This window comes from Caretta caretta, chromosome 4, assembly GCF_965140235.1.
Source record: "Caretta caretta isolate rCarCar2 chromosome 4, rCarCar1.hap1, whole genome shotgun sequence".
Lineage (NCBI taxonomy): Eukaryota > Metazoa > Chordata > Testudines > Cheloniidae > Caretta > Caretta caretta.
The window spans coordinates 123,675,185-123,692,922 of NC_134209.1; the positions used below are offsets into that span (position 1 = coordinate 123,675,185).

The 17,738-nt window shown below is 42.9% G+C and overlaps 1 protein-coding gene across 1 annotated transcript in view; it reads right to left on the reverse strand.

Annotated features, from left to right (window-relative positions):
• Positions 1 to 15,564, reverse strand: part of C1QTNF7 (C1q and TNF related 7) — a 59,005-nt gene extending 43,441 nt beyond the window's left edge. The window contains exon 1 of the mRNA XM_048848834.2: positions 15,326 to 15,564. The gene's annotated coding sequence lies outside the window, so the exon portion shown is untranslated. The remainder of the gene's footprint in view (positions 1 to 15,325) is intronic.
• Between the last annotated feature and the right edge of the window lie 2,174 nt (positions 15,565 to 17,738).

The window sequence follows — 17,738 nt, forward strand, 5'->3', positions numbered from 1 at the left end:
TGGGCCTGATCCAGAGAGATGTGGAGCACTCACACAACTCCCTTTGATTTTGAGGGGAGTTGAATGTTTTTAGGATTAGGATGTATGAATTTGCAGTTGAAACTTGGGGTCTGATTATTGAGTCCTTCTTGGTACTGTCAGATAACAAACCAGGATTTTCCTTTACATTCTTGGGAAAAAATGAAAAGGCAAAGGGTCCTTTGCAATTAACCAGTGACATGGAAAGTTTCCCAACAGCAATTTACATGAGTGTTGTGTTCATGGGCTGACATACTTCTCCTGCCATTATTATCATAACTGGGTATATTGTAATATGAATACTGTAAGGAAAGCCAAAAGATTTCATAGTGGATACCTGGAAGTTGCCATCATCATTTCAGATTCCTTTGTTAAAGAGAAGATTTATAGGCTCAGTTAATAAAAGTTTGGAAAAAAATGAATTTGGCATGACACTCCAGAAACAGAAGTATTATAACAATGAACAATGGTATTGAGGCATGTTTTATACTCCTGACTTTGCTGCTAGTGAAAGGACATTGAATGTGTGGATTTTTCCTTAATTATGAGGAGTTTTTACAGCACAGACAGCATATTTGGTTTAAATGAAACTGAGTTTTACCAGCTGCGCTTTTACCATCCACTGAAATCACACCAAATCAAAATCCAAAAACCGCAGATAAAAACAATCACCACTGATCATTTTTTACAAAAATTGAGAAAAATATTTTTTTAATAATGAAAGAAACTCAAGTGCCATAATCTGAATTCCAAAAAGATTTCCAGCTACCCACAAAAATATCAGCCTTGTTTTTCCAGTAATAAATTTAGTTTTTCCCTTGTCCCCATTGCACATTTCAGTGACGGTATTGGAGACTTTTCAATTTCCATTTAAGATTTTAAAAAGCAAATAAGGAATTCTTGGCAGCCTCTGGAAAGCAAACAACTAAGAAGATATTCTGCTGGAGAAAATGGCTTGGTTGAATGTTGGATTAAGAGACGCAGATGAATTAATGAGTTTTTCTCCCAACGACAACATACACACTGACAACAAAGCCCTCCACATCACTGCACTGCCTCAAACATCTAAGCATCACATTTTAAAAAAAGTTAATTATAAAACAACTTTTAAAAGTTTAAAATTGTTCAATTGTTTCCTTCTCCCCAGGTGCATGAGTCGCTGATGCTACCTCTCTCTGGCAAATTGCCTAGTTACGTAAGCGTTGGTTCTGCTTCAAGATTTTCATTCCTATATACACATCACCACCCTTGCCCTCCCTTTCCCCCCCACCTATTATTATTTGGAACAAGCACTACCAATCCTAAAGTACTGCCCAAGTCAAGACTCCAGCATTAATGTCTCTCCACTACTTACTTATCTTAGGGTACGTCTATACTACCCACCAGATTGGTGGGCAGTGATTGATCCAGCGGGGATTGATTTATTGCGTCTAGTCTAGATGTGATAAATCAACCCCCAAGTGCTCTCCCATTGACTCCTGTACTCCAGCTCCGCGAGAGGCGCAGGCGGAGTTGATGGGGGAGTGACAGCAGTCGACTCACCGCAGTGAAGACACCATGGTAAGTCGATCTAAGTACGTCGATTTCAGCTACGTTATTCACATAGCTGAAGTTGCGTAACTTAGATCGACTCTCCCCCCCCCCACCCCCCGTGTAGACCAGGGCTTAGATAATTATATGGCCCCATTACTATAACATCTGTATTTAACCCTCACAACACCCCTAGGAAGTAGGGAAGTATTATTATTCCCATTTTATAGAAGGGGAACTGAAGCACAGAGACTCAGTGGAGGGGATCTAGGTCACAAAGAAAGTCTGAGACAGACCAGGGAATTGAACCTGGTCTCCCAACTCCTAAAATAGCAGCCTAACCGCTGGACCATACTATCACAAGAAAATAGCTGCTAGGGCTTTCCCTGTTCTTGCAAAGCAGACATGCTTCCATGTGCATGTCTGAGACTGTGTAACCATATAGACTTCTGGAAGCCTGTGCAGTGGAGCCCTTCTGGAAGCGAGGGTAGGGGAGAAGCTGCTAAAAAGTACAAGAGGACAGAGTACGATAGAGATAAAGGTGAAATATTTCACCCAAGTATTGTGCTATTAGCGTTTGAGGGGATGGTCTGAGATTAGTTAATTTCTTAAGGGACACTTAGTCCCTGTAGTATGACAGACCACTGTGTAATGTTGTATACTACTATAATAAGATAGTGTTGTCTTGTGACAAGACCACAGTCCTGTGAGCAGAGCCGTTCCTAGAGGGGTACAGGGCCTGGGACATAGGCACTGAGTTTCTAATCTGCCTGGGGGTGCTCCCATGGGCCCTGCCCTGGCCCCACCCCCACTCCACCCCATCCTCCAAAGTCCCACCACCGCCCTGCTTCTTCCCACCCCTGCTTCGCCCCATGCCGTCCCTTCCCGTCCTGACCCCTTCTCGCCCTGCCCCTGCCCTGCTCAGTTCTGCCACCTCCCCAGAGCACACTGAGCCCTTGCTCCCCTCCCTTCCCCCTCAGCGCCTCCTGATGCCACAAAACACCTGATCCAAGGTAGACACTGAGAGGGAGGGGGAAGCGCTGAGAGGGAGGGGCCTGCCAGTGGGCAGGAGGCGCTGGGGGGAGGGGGAGGGTTTGGTAAAGGGGCTCCTCTCGCCCCCCCAGCCCTCCTGCCGCTTGCCTCCTCACCCCACTTGCCCGCCCACCTCCTGCCTCACCTCCCTGCCTGCCTCCTCAAAATTAACATGGGACCCCACACAGCACGGGGCCCGGGGTGGTCGCCCCGATTCACCATACCCAAGGGATGACTCTGCCTGTGAGACAAGGCTCTTAGGTTCTCATCTTGGACTCTGTCATTAAATTGTTTTGTGACCCTTTGATAGTAACTAGTGGCTCCTTGCCTCAGTTTGCCAAATGAGTATGATACTTTGCACAGATGTGCAAGCTTTGGTCATATAAGGTCTAATCCAAAGTGCACTGAAGTCTATGAGTGTCCTTCTACTGACTTCGGTAGACTTTGGATAATGGTTGTTCTTTTTGAGTCATCTTAAACAGCATGGATAGTATCCAAATAAGCCTAATCAACATCAACCCAGGGCATTTTTCCACATGATAATTTGTTACCTAAACAGTTGTCATATAGCTGATTTTTCAGTAAAACTACTTTTAATATTTAACTCGCCCCCATCTGCACATTTACTGTAACTCCTATTTTTTTTAAATATTATTAGCAAGTTGCCAAAATGGTTGATACATTATTACCAGCAGACCAGAGTTTTGTGTACATCAGTTTTGTAAGGACGATAGAATAGTTCACTTTTGGCTCTAAAGTGGTTCTCACCAAGAATTAAAAATAATCATGAAACTAATGCACATTGTGGAGTATTTTTTCAAAGTTTCTGTTTAAAATATTGCTGTACATAATAGCTTTTTTGAAGAAAATAAGACAAAATTAACAAAAGCTGAAAACAACAATAACAAATCTAAACTAAATGCAACCTCAAGCACAATTTTGACCCTGAAAAAGGAGAAGTGCCAGAGACTCCATGAAGTCCACTAGGGACTTCTCTGCAGTTATAGAATTTATGTGGAGGTGCGCAGATACTATGCTGCTGGGCAGCAGTATCAAACCTTAAGGTAATTATAGACAGACTTTTTCAAATAACTCTTGCTGAATGACAATATTACACAATTGACATTAAACATTCAAGTAGGTTATAGTACATACTATACCATATCCATGTCCACTGGGATATAATAAAATAAGTAATAATAAGAATTAATTAATACGACATTCTGCTTGGATGTAATAAAGTCAGTGGACCAAATTATGTTCTGGTATAAATCCAGAGTAACTCATCTGACTGCTATGGAATTATTCCAGATGTAGACTAGTGTAATGGAGTAGAAGTTGGCCCAATGTTTTTAAACTCCCTTCTCCACCCAGATATATTTTATAGGAACCTCTCATAAATAAATCCATGAAAATACCAGGCTGACTGCATCTGCATTTGAAGTCCTCCATTTGTCAATAGAACAAATGGTGCATGGGGAGCAGCAGTGCAAAATTTCCCCACCAATGTGCTTCAGATCTGTTCTTAAGAGATCTCCTCTGAGCATTTAGTTGGGGACCGGTCCTGCTTTGAGCAGGGGGTTGGACTAGATGACCTCCTGAGGTCCCTTCCAACCCTGATATTCTATGATTCTATGAGTCTATGATTCTATGGGAATACAGTGATTATTGTCAGTTAAGCACTGACAATGAAATCTTTGCTGTACAAGATATAAATACAGACATGGTCTCTTCCCAGAGGAACTTACAGTCTAAAGAAAGACAGATAGCAAAGGCACTGGTAAAAAAATAAATATATTGGCGTAGTTATGGTAATATCATGATATGGGTTAGTGTCCGTGGGGCACACACACTGTGAATAAAGAGACTTGAATAAAGACTGATAGGTTGCCTAGCTCACTGGGAGGCCACCCTAGGCATAGTGGGTAGCATGGAAGAAGACTCAAATCTGAGAGTGAGAGAAGAAAATGAAAGGAACAGTGAGAAGAAATGGGGAGAGGTAGGAAGTGATAAGAAACAAGGACAAGGATGATGTTGTCTTCAACTCTAAGACTCTGCACAAGAGTCTGAAAAAAAGATTTCAGTTACAGAAGATTTGTGTTGCTTGAAACTATTATTGTTCAAAAATACAAAAGGCCAACCCCTGCCCTGGTCAGGGCAGGAAAGGGGGACAGAGCTGTTTGTCTCCTTGAGGAATCCTGTTCGTGAAGGTGAGATTTCTCCAAGAGGCCTGGGACACAGGAATAAACAACATACATCTCCTTGCTTGTGCTTTACTCCTGCAGGGAGTGTATATGCTAGCTGGGCTGGGGACCAAGACACACCTCCTTAGCTATATACTTTACCCTTTTGTGGATTTGCTGTGCAGGCTGGTGCATTTCCTGGCTGCACTCCCCAGCACACACCTGTGCACTGTGGGTGCCATTCACTGTTGCCTGCCCCTTGTGTAGTCATTTATACCTGGGTGTGGCATGCGAGGCTAGTAGCATTTTGCACTCCCTTTGCATGGGTACAAGTGACACCACAGAATACAAGGCAGTGATGAATCAGGCTCTATGGAGGTGTCTTGCCTGACTGTTTGTAGGGGATGAAGAGGCTCCCTCACCTTTTTCCTTACACACCCACCCTGTAAGATAGGCCAGAGAAGGCAGGACATATGTACAATTAAGGACCTGACCTGGCATGATTTTCTCTTATTGTTAAATCAAAGGGCAAAACATAAAAACCATTGGCAATCTTCTCCTGCTCACAGCCTTGCCGAAGGTTTATTTTACTTGATGTATTAAAGCTATTCCAAAAGGGTTAATACTTTCATTTCTAGTGTACTGGCAATACATGATATCCATTGCCAAATGCACTGAGCTTGCTGTCATTTGTCTTATGCTCCAGTAAACAAAACAGCCATTTCCTCCCCCTGGCCTTGTCAGTGCAGTTCCTTCGGGTGCTTCTTGAATTATTGCTCCACCTGTGTCCGGCCATCCTGCTCATTTATCAGCAATGTTGTTTTCTCACTCCTTCTTTCTGTTCACTGCTTTCCACCAGTCAACCCCTTTCTTTGTCAATCTGTGACTTGGGAATTGTATCAGCAGTTGGCCTGGAAGTAACAGTCATCTCTGTTGGGTGACTTAGATTCAACTACTTGATCATTTATGCATGTCTTCTAGATGGATTGTCTGTTCTTACTCCAAGAACGCTTCACAAACACAGCCAACAAATTTAATCTAATCTCTTGAGCCCAGTTTACCTGGCATGTCTCTGAAACAGGGCTCAGATGAGAGGAGCTGAGTCCAGCACTGATTTGAAACCAATCCAAGATCCTGGTAGTGCTAACACTACATCTTGAGTAATCATCAGCATCTAGATGAATTAGGCTAATTGGTTTTAAAGTAAATCCAGTCTGAAGCAAAAGATACCTCACTGACTGCTGCAGCAAATGCTTGAACACGTCAGCAAATCAAAGAAACTTATCTAATCTCATAAAGGAAAGTCTTGTTTCACTCCTCTCTCCAGATGCAGAAGGCAGTGTAATTCCACTGCAAAAGCAAGGGGGCAGGATGTGGGGAGTCCACACTGAGCATTGGGGAGCACAGCTGATTGGGAGCCAGACAGGTGAATCCACTGCTGCAGAGAACCACTGGCCATTGCCTCCCATGTCGCAGGAGCTGTCGCAACCTCCAGTCTCCAGCAGCAGGTGTACAGTGGCTATGCAGCCTGAGATGAAGAATTCCTTCTCTCCAACCCCTGCAATTCAAAACTTTTTTGTGCATACTTCTGTCATTTGAAATGTGCATTTGGGGAAGCATTTTCCCTGTGTGGCCTAACAAGACAGAAACCTTGTTTCAACCATTTGCAGCAGGGCTGAACAGTTAATAAAACACACTAGAACCAGGTAATACCTAAGAACAGTAATACTGCAGGTAACCACCTACTCATGCAGTTGTTGGAAGAACCCAGATAAAACCTGAAAATTAGTAGAATCAGAGTTTTTTGTTTGTTTGCTGTAATGTGCTTTATGGTGGTTGTCCGAAAGTCTGCTCTTTGCCTACTGCTTTAGCTGCCTATTGTTGAGTGAACTGAGTTCAGCTTGTGGTTTAAATTTGGAAGCATTCAAGGGCTCAACCTTTAAGTATCTCACCAAACTTTAGGCACCCTACACTATGTTTCCTCTTAGGTTTGCAGATCCATTTTTGCAGAGGTCTAGCAAGATGAAGTGTTTGTACTTTTGCTCCTGTGTCTCTGATGCTCCTTCCTGACATTTGAAGAGTCTCAGGGCTGGCCTCTTTTAAGCAAGGTTTTAAAGTGTCAACCCTCCCCACCCCCAGAGGTCACACAGCTGGCTTTATGTTTTATCTGTGTAAGGTTTTTCATTATTCATTTATTTGGTACTTTCTGACATGGTTTGGCAACCCAGCCTCTCTGGAGAAACTCCAGGTGTCACATGGACTTGCTCCGTTCTTTATACTGCTCCATCCTTCATCCAGCCCTGCCCGCCTAAAAACTCCAATTTTCTTCTGTAGATAGCTCCTGCACCTCAAACTCCCACAGGCTCTTCTGTACCTTTTATCTAAATAGACAAGACAGTCAAAGAGTGGGAGAAAGGAGACATTGTTCCTCTACTGTTATTCACAGGGAACTGAGGAACAGAAAGATTAAGTGACTTTGCCCAAGGTCACAGAGAAAATCTGTGGCAGACATTGGAATTGACCCCTGGCTTCTTGAGTCCTAGCTCATTGCCATAACGACAAGGCCATCCTTCCTTTCTAGCATCTAGTATAGCATTTTAGTTTGTGAACTCCTCACATTATTTTAATGGCTGACAAGGCCAGAACAATTGAAAAGATCATTCACACCCTCTTATTAGCTGGAGCTCCATTCTTCATTGGTGCACTTACTTATTTATAAATATTTCTGTGGTGCTCATCTGAGCACATTGCTTAGTAGTACAGCATAAATCTTAGCCACCAACACAGCTGCCTGTTGAACACACCAGATTTACTCATTAGTGTTGTGGCATTGCTATTAATGGTGTAGCCCAATGTCCAGGGTTCTTCAGCAGCACGGGGAACTACAAGTTATGGACTACAAACTACTGCATGGTATGAGAGCTCCCTGGTTCCTGCCAGGAAGTCCCCTCTGCCCTTCCAGCAGAAAGTCTCAGCACTGACGGAAGCTGGGAGCATCAAGCAAGCAAGCAGAGAGGAAGCTGCTGGACTGTAATCCTATTCTGTGTTTCCTTACGCAGGACCGGCTCTAGCCACCAGCAAAGCAAGCACGTGCTTGGGGCGGCACATTTCCGGGCGCAGCATTCCGGCCAGCCTTTTTTCCCCCCCAGCCCCACTCAGTCAACCAATGAACCCCTGCGTGGGGTGGGGCGGCAGGCTCAGCGTGGGGGTCCCGGCCCCGGGGCAGTCCCTGCCCTGGCTTCCCACCACTGGGGGAGTGGACGATGCATCTCCTCCCTCCTTGTCCGCCCCTACCACACGTGTCACAAGCAGTAGAGGAGCCGGAGCCGAGCAGAGCCTGGGATCGGGGCAGGACCTGTGGCCAGTAAGGGACCCGCTGCCCCGGGCAGCTCGGCGCTGGGCAGGCGCCCCTGGTCCTCCCCCATCCCTGCGGCTGACCCGTCCCCCAGCAGCCCCTGGTCCGCCCCCCTCCCCGCGGCTGACCCGCCCCCCAGCAGCCCCGGTCCGCCCCCCTCCCCGCGGCTGACCCGCCCCCCAGCAGCCCCGGTCCGGCCCCCTCCGCACGGCTGACCCGCCCCCCAGCCGCTCTGGCGGTTAGTCCCCTCTGCAGAGGTGGGACCGGGTCTGAGATCGGGTTGGGGGCCCACCGGCAGGATGTACAGCCCTGAGCACCTCACTCCAAACACTGCTATTTGGAGCATTACGCATTCTTTTAACATGACCAGTATCAGTGGCTTCTGGTGAGCGCAGTTCCTCAAAACTGAAATTACTAAAAAATTATTTGAGGTCCACCATGTCTCAAAATCGTTTGTCAAGACTCGCATTAATTTCAGTTGAAAGTACCATTGCGCAAAATTTAGATTTCACTGAATTATGAAAAGACTACGCAAGTATAAAAACCAGAAAAATTCAGTTCATATAAATTCTTTTAATTTATGAGAAACTGGGAGCACCGGAAGACACTAACATTTTTCATTACAGTGTATAGTTGAACCCAAATTGTTTGTAATTGTGATTTTGTTAAAATTAAATGAATATACTAGTAGGAAATTGTTTTATTTCACTCAGTACAAATTTTCTGTTTTCATTTTTTTAATGTTAAACAGTCAAAAACCCAAAACAAAACAAAAAAAATTGCAAAGTGCAAACGTGTAAAAGCCAAAAAAAAAAAAAAGGGTGGGAGGTGGGGGACGGCCAAAATTTTTTTTGCTTGGGGCAGCAGAAAACCTAGAGCCGGCCCTGTCCTTATGGAATACAACTTTGTTCCTGGTGGTTTGTCTCAGTGGGTCCGGTCTGTGGTGAATACGCATTGACACATAACGCAGAGCACACTGGGGAGCCTCAGGCTTGGTTTCCCAAAGTTATGCAAAAAGCCACAAGGTTGGGTTGCCAACTTTCTGACCGAAGAAAACAAACACCCTTGCCACGCTCTCCGAGGCCCTGCCCTGCTCACTCCATCCCACCTCCCTCCGTTGCTCGCTCTCCCCCACCCTCGCTCATTTTCACTGGGCTCGGGAGGGTTCCTTATTGACTCGGTGTTCGGTTGAAAATGTTGAAATGTTGAAAAATCATGAGTCAGGCTCACCAAAAATTGTAAGATTGGCTTTAAAATCATGAGATCATGTAAAAATAATAGATCTGGTGTTCTTTTTGCCTTCTGCTGCTTGAGTCTTTAGGGTGCACTGGGTTCACATTCTGAAGCTTTCTCCACAGCCAGGAGAACTAGAAACTTACTTTTTCTTTAAGAAAGAAGGCTGAAATTGTCACATATCTACTTGACTCCAAGAGCTTGGACTTTAAGGAAAAGAATAATTATCATGAGACTCGTGACAAAATCATGAGAATTGGCAACACTGCTATCTTGAACAACCTCAAACTGGAATGGTGAAAAGAAGGGGGGGGCGGTTACACTTGGAAAAAGTCCGTGACAAAAAACAGCTGGAATAATCATAGTGAGAAACAAACAAGGTAATATATTCCAACACTCCAGCCTAATTGCGCTGCTCAGTGCATGTACTATGAATCCATGTAACAATTTACAAGATGAATCCTTATAAATGGAAAAAATCAGCTATGCTATGAAGCACAAATCAAAATAACTACTCAACGTTGGAAACGCAACTAATGGAATTAAGAGCCAAAGTACAGAAGTACTTTTATCCCTGCTAGTTTTCAGTTTGGGAAGGCTGCTGTGCTGTGAGGTTACACTAGTACATTATACCTTGTATCTGTGTATGCATGATTGGGGTAGGAGCATGTTCCTGGCTTTTTGCTAATTTTTGAATGGCCGCAGCATTTAAATTCTTCTTCCCTCTTGTCTTATTTCTTCAGTTGGGAACAAGGTCTACTGTCCCTCACTACATACTAGCACTTGTTTTCAAAGTGTTCTTTCCTTGTCTTCTTCAGTTATAGTTAAATGTTATAATTAGGTCTAGAAAAAATAGGGACAAAAGAGTGACAGTAATTTGAGACAAAGCAAATTCTCAGGGAGTGAACTGATTGAGCAAGAAACAATCTCCCTTCCTCTCCCCGCAGCATCTGAACAACACATGGCTGCTTTCCATAGTTTGTTTCAGTTTGGAAACTGAAGATGGAGCCATTAGATGCATCTGGTGTCCCTGTGGAGGTGATAGAAAACACTGGCAGCAATGTAGACAAGATGGTAGAAGCCATATGAAGCAAAAACTAGCCAAGCATGAAGTCTGCATTACCACGTGAACTTCCAGAGCAGTGCTAAACACCATCACAAAAGATACTGATTCTCAAAGCTACAGGGAAATGTTGCATGGCTATAATATGTAGTACACAGACACTTTAGGGAAAAGACACTAATAATCTAGAAAATACTCCAGCACCGCAAGAAGGAAATACCTAAAACCTAGCCGTAACAGAGGGCAGCAGGCTTATCTGAAGGTGAAACTCCACAAGGACAAGTTTTTAGTGTGATGTACATAGTGGCTTTGACTACACAAGCGAAGTTAATTAAAAGTTGGAAGAGTTCATGTGGCTAAATCTTACATTGAAAAGCTCCTTCTTAATGCTGAGATACCAGAGGGCCATCTTGCCCCTTCCATGGGAAAACCCACAGGAAGTGAAGTACCACACAGGGAGCAGATTCATGGGACTCTTTGTAGACCTGGTGGGACTTAATTGTCTTTCACACCAAGTTTGCAAAAAAGGGCATTTAGATTTATTATTAGATTTATTAGAAGTTCAAAGTAATCCAAAATTAAACTACAGCATTTGTATGAGAGCCCTCAGTCGACTTGAGAGCACCCCTGGGAGGCATCAGACTAGAGCGAGTGCAGGACAAATCTTGTCATAGCAGTATGGAGAAGTCAACAGGACCGTCTGTCACTCTGCCTACCACAGGGATCCCACTAACCACATCTCTCCCCAATTACTGTGGTGCCACATTGGGCCTCCACACGCCATCTGACAGCTTCTTCATGAGCCAAGATCCTCCAAAGACCATTAGATTCTGGGGGAGAATGATTTGTGTGATGACAACATTCACCATAGCAGAGAACTCTGCAGTTTTTCTTTGTGGAGGTGGACTCGTTTACACCAACTGAAGGGATGAATTTGGGGGGTATAATCTTCCCCAGAGGCAAACCCTTGGAATCCACTCCCTAAGAGAACAAAAGCAGATCCAAGATGCCCACCTGCAGCGCCATGCAAGTTACCCAGCTCTGCCTAGGGCCCCCTCTGTCTCACTTCAAGCTGGGCCCCAAAAATCAAGTGATAGTGCACTTGACTCCCACTGTGGTTATTGGTAGTTCCAATGATGCTCAGAGCATGCTATACCTAGAGGAAGAATGATCCAATGATTAGGGTGCTATCTGGGGATTCAGAAGACCCAGATTCAAATCCCTATTCCCCCAGAGAGTTCTTTGGCATAACAATTAGTCTTGCCTCAGTTCTCCCATCTGTAAACTCTGGGATGTTATATGAATAGATACATTAAAGATTATGAGGTGCTCAAATACTACAGAAATGGGAGTGGGGGTCATATGAGTACCTAAAATAGATACCTGTGCAGTAGGGCTCTACACGGGAAACAGAATTTTGACTTAATCTGTTAGAATGCAGACTGAAGTGAAAGAAGTTTGGCATGCCTCCAAAAGAGATTAACAGGATTTATTTAAAAGGTCCTTTCTGCAAACAATGTCGCTGTCAGGTAGCAGAGTGCCACCTGGAATGTTTAGTGCATTAACGTATTCACAGCCTTTAAACAGTCACAATTTAAAAGAGAAAAACATCCCAAGAGTCTCATATTTCAGCCAACTCTCTCCCACTTTTCAGAGTAACAGCCGTGTTAGTCTGTATTCACAAAAAGAAAAGGAGTACTTGTGGCACCTTAGAGACTAACCAATTTATTTGAGCATAAGTTTTCGTGAGCTACAGCTCACTTCATCGGATGCATACTGTGGAAAAGTACAGAAGATCTTTTTATACACACAAACCATGAAAAAATGGGTGTTTACCACTACAAAAGGTTTTCTCTCCCCCCACCCCACTCTCCTGCTGGTAATTTATATTTTTTCCCGACAGTATCAGACACAAAATAGATCTTAATGCTTCCAAAATAAAGACACAGGAATTGCCACACTGGGAAAAGCCAACGGTCGGTCTAGGCCAGTACCCTGTCTGAGACAATGGCCAGTCCCAGCTGTTCAAGAGAAAGATGCAAAAACCCCTGCAGGAAGCAATTATCAGCAATAGACTGTATCAGCTTTCCATTGTATGAAGTCCTGATGGCATTGTAATTGAAAAATTCCAAACCATTAATCAGAATGAGGTTCTTATACTGTAGCAGGTCAATGCTGGTGCTTTCCATGAGTATTAAATCCATGTTGGTAATAATTCTTATGTTATTTTTAATTTAAAAATGTACTGTACATATGCAATAATCTGTTTCTAAAATCAACTAATTCAGTTTTAAACAATATTCTCATGTCACAGGCTGTCTGCAGAGTTCCATAAAAAAAAAATAACAACCCTGTTTAAGTCTGAAAGTGGGGGAAGGGTGGGAAGGAGAAAGGACTTCAGTGGGGCCAGGATCTCACCCTTATATTTCCAACTTATGTTCCAAAATCTATTTCTAGGCTAAGATCTTACATTCTCAGATTACTCACAGAGCAGATTTCATAGATATCGCAGCTCTTGAAAATAAGGTTTTAGAATAAAAATGCAAACATCTTAGGTATTGCCACAGGCACTGCATTATTTTATCTAAGAAATTTTACCATAATAAAATTTCAGCCTTTTTACTATATATACACACATCAGAGTGAAAATTCAGTCTGCAGTTATACTGCTGCAACTCCACTCACTCCTCACTTTGATTGCTTGCATTGACTAAGCTTGCACCAGACTCGTGCATCTGAAAACAGCATTTGGCACTCAGTTTCTAACTTGAAAATGTTACACAGATTGAGTAATGGGGCAAAAATAGCCCACAACAAAACATCTTAGATGACATGCGGTTTATGAGTTTGTGGGCTAGGAAATGACATCATGCACCCAGACATAGATGCTCTTCATTCACTGGATCAATTCTGTATGGTGAGACCCCATACATTCCTGCTCATAGAAAAAATACACAGCAGAATATTTGAAGATGTTAAAAAAAATCCAAAGCTATAACCATCTGCTTATCATAGACATCTGCTGCATCAAAGCAACAGACTATGAAAGTTTCAGAAAGTTTTTCTGCTCAGAAGATGTATTTGCTGCCAAGAGACTAATAAAACACATGAACACACACAGATTCTGAAAATACAACCTATGTTCTTACTGGAGTAATACTTTTCTGACTAGGGATGAGTTGGCCATGAAACTGAGCAAGAAAGGGAAATAAAAGAATCTCATCTTCAATTTGAACCTGAATGTTTTTTCACACTCAGAACATTTCCCACTACTCCCTGAATGACTGAGACTTCTGCCTTTCCGGTGAATCTTCTGGCATCCCCACCTCTATCTAATAACTCCTTATTATCCCTATAACCTTCTAATATGCTACTGTTCCCACCCTGCAAGCCGGCTCACACTGAGCCGCATCCTGTTCCCACTCCAGTCAAAGAGAGTTTTACCTTCAGCTTAACTCTCCACAGCTTTACCTTCAACCTTAGCTCTCCAGTCAACCCATCCATACATTTGAAGCCCTGATTAAAACCTCAGTGAAGTCAGAGTGTCTTTCCATTGACTTCAGTATTCTTTGGATCAGGCCCTTGTACTTCCTTCACCCCCATAACTTCCCTGTCTCTAAAAGCAAAGAACAGTCATAGGGGGAGAGAAAGAAGAAACTAAGGTTTGTGGAAGGATTGGGAATGGCAACAAGCTCTTTGAAGCAGGGGCAATCTCTTTGCATCTGCAGAGCACTTGGCACAATGGGTTACTATGGTAACAAATGATAAATAATGATAACCAGTATCGCCAGGTGGGAAGATGCCAGATTTCCAGGGCCTTGTGCCTTTCAGAGTTTTGCATGAATGGAGGGAGAGGCCTCTCTCAAGGTACTGATGGACAGGCACTGGGAGGGAAGGAGAGATGAAAGTCGGAAGGACAGGGTGCTTTAGCAAACCTGCGGGGAGCTGGAAGTCTGAATGACAGCAGACATTGTGAAGTTTTGGACAGGCTTCTGCTGAACCACTGAACTTTTGATTTCACATGAAACTAAATCTGCCCTGCTTAATAAAGACATTTAGTTTTGGGAACCTTTGGACACAACAATGGTTCATCATTCACACTTCTTACTATCTGCAGGTATGAAATCAATACAAGAACAGGCCAGACCCTCTAGACCTTACTTTGGCATATTGATGTCAGCGGGATTTTGCCCTGAGTTAAGAATATGGAGGAACTGTGGGATCTGGCTCAATGTTAATAAAATATGTGACTGCACTACGCTGAATCTGGAAGAGCAACAAAAAAAACCAACCCCTCAAATGACTCCACAACGACTACTTCAGAACTTAAATACGAACAAGAAAAATGAGACGAGCTTTTATCAAGCATCCAAAAGTGTCTGATAATGCCTTTTCATGTTCTTTTTGCTGAACAGTCAGTGCCCACGCAAACCTAATGGCTACAACATGTAAGTCACACCAATAACCCTTGTTCAATGCAGTTCATACCATGCTACTGGACTCTGACATTTCTGTGAACACTGGCTTTCTACTAATCACTCTTATTTACACAGGTTTTACATTTTGCTGTCAGCTTCACGTTGTCCCTGAAAACATGGTATGGAATCAAAGAAACTGAATCATTCTCCATGCAGATCACAAATGGAGAACAGAACTCTCAGTGAACTTAAAAGCAAAGAGAGATTGATCAGCGTACAGACTCTGCTCCTATCACAGTTCACACACAATTCATTCTTAGAATATGCAAAGTTATTTATCATGCACACGGGCATGCATTATTCAGTGCAACACTGCTAGATAAAAACAGACATAGCATAACCAAACCCATTTGAAATTTGGGTTGCTTAAGCATCTTTATGAGGCAAGAGAATAAAGAAAGTTTGCTTCAGAGAAATGAAGTCCTTTACTTACATGCCTTGCAAGAGCTTCCAGCAGCTGGAGTCTCTGAATTATAGTGAATGCAGATGTTGTACTGAAAACCCCCTAACTTTGGCACCAAAGACTATACATAACTGTCTGGTGCTTCAGATTGATAAGTAATTTCCTGATTCCCCTTTAAAAATATTCTCACGTACTTTTTTTTTATTTTTATCAGTGGTGCACACTGACAGCAGAATGCAAAGCAGACAGTCTATCAGTTGTTACTGAGGAAAGAGTTCCCTGCTGGTTGAATAAAAAAAAAAGAATACTTGACCTTGGCAACTAGAATAAATCTACTATATCTGTTGGCCCACTCCTCAGTGCATATTTGAGCAGTAACATAAGAATGAACAATTTTAGCATAGGAACTGTGGTATGACATTTTAAACATTGGTAAGTTATATGAACACTACTTCCTGCAGAGACACACTGGGGTAACTGCATTGTGCATGTTTTCAGCTTTTATTTTGTTCACAAATGCAACAACCTCCTTTCTTTGATTTCACAAATACCCAAGCCTGAGGGTTTTCAGATTCTGCGCCTTCCGTTTATTCTCATTAATAGTCCTAAACAGGTTACTGTTGCTTTTCTGTTATAAACCTGGATTTTCTAGGAGTTTCAATATCTTAGCCGGTAAGTGCAACCCAGACTTAAACGTGGCATTCATGATATCACACATAGCCTGGGAGCAGTCTTTTACAGATTTCTCCCTTCTCCAAAAATGAGGTTTTTTTTCCCTTTTTTGTTTGTTTGCCATTTCAAAAATATCTATAGCTTTTGTAAAACAACAAGACAAGCATCTGGAGCAAGTGCCAGTGGAGCAAATGGTTAGCCTGTGTATCAAGCAAAAGACAATAATCCAGACCAAAATATTTAACTATAAGCTTTGAGCAGAAAGAAGATCCATGCTCTTCGAGGGAAGATCTGCAAAAAACAATGGGCAAATAGTATTAAAACATTCCAGGTCAGTTCCTCATTTTAAATGTTAGTCTTTCTGTTGCCTGTTCAGTGAGATTTTCCTTCCAGTATATAATAAATATAAATATTAATATAATATAATATAATATAATATAATATAATATAATATAAAGGAGTAAGGAAAACACCATTTCTGTAATAGTAATTGTTTTTATAAGCAAGAACCCATTCTGACTCTCCTTTTATATCTTTACTGTGGTGCTGAACAACACACCTGTTTTAGCCTCCCTCCTACAAACCCTAACTCATGTTAATAATTCTTAAGGTGAAACATGCCATTGTGCAAAAGGCGAATACAAGGCACAGGCAACACTTCAACTCCACTTATGCCCTATTTTGAGGTCTTAAGAGGGATGTACGTGGTCCCTCTTCTGCTGCTCTGTGCACAAGGGTGAATGTCACCCTCATCGGCTTTTATAGTATACAGAGTGAATGAAATCCTGTTTCCATTAAACTCAATGGGAATTCTGCCATTAAATTCAGCAGGGCCAGGATTCAGCCCACCATGCATTTCAAGCCGTATTTGGGCAGATGTAGAACAATTTACAGACCAGAGAATCTATTCTCTTTTCAAAGCACATGTACAGTTTCTATACCATGATCCACAGGACCGGTGCTATTCCCCCAGCTTTGGAACAGTCTCTCAGAGGAACCTCATGAGCTCTGTTTAGCAAGTCCAGATGAGACAGCACAGCCTACTGGTAGAGAGACTTGTATACGCTTCAGGATTAATGAACCTCACCAAGTATTCATGATGACACTCAAGGAGCATTTTCAAAACGGTAGGGTATATTAGTCAACTGGAACACAGCACAGGAAATCCTTAGGTTAGCATAGAGAAATGAAAGCTAAAGAATAGTCTATTCTGGTCATCCCAGAGCCCCAGCCAAGTTGTAGTGAACTCCATTTTCAGGGTCTCAGTCTCCCTCTGACCTCATTCCTTTGTCAGTTCCCAGGTGAGAGCTCCAAGTTCCTTCCAGAGTCAATTTATGCCCCACCTCACACCTTCCAGTCCTTTGTTCTCTAGCTGGGGTTTCTGCTCAGCTTCCCTGCTGAGAGTATCAATCCATGAGTCATTGGAGTTTGCATCTTCCCCCAGGAATCCTTGTTGATTTGGGTCAGTTTCAGCAAGTCCCTTAATGACTCTATTCATACCACCCAGACAGGAAGGTGACACACACACCTATATCTCTTAATCTGCCATGAGAGCAAACAATCCTTTTTCCTCCACTGGGTAGCCATGCAAAATATAGGGGGAAACTGTGGCACACATAGGTGTCATAAAAATGTTACAGAAAAGTCCCACTTCATCATATCCTATTAACATTGAAAATGACTGGAAGATCGAGAAGACAATGGGTGAAATCCTGGCCCCATTTAAGTTAATGGCAAAGCTCCCATTGACTTAGAGCCAGGGTTTTACCCA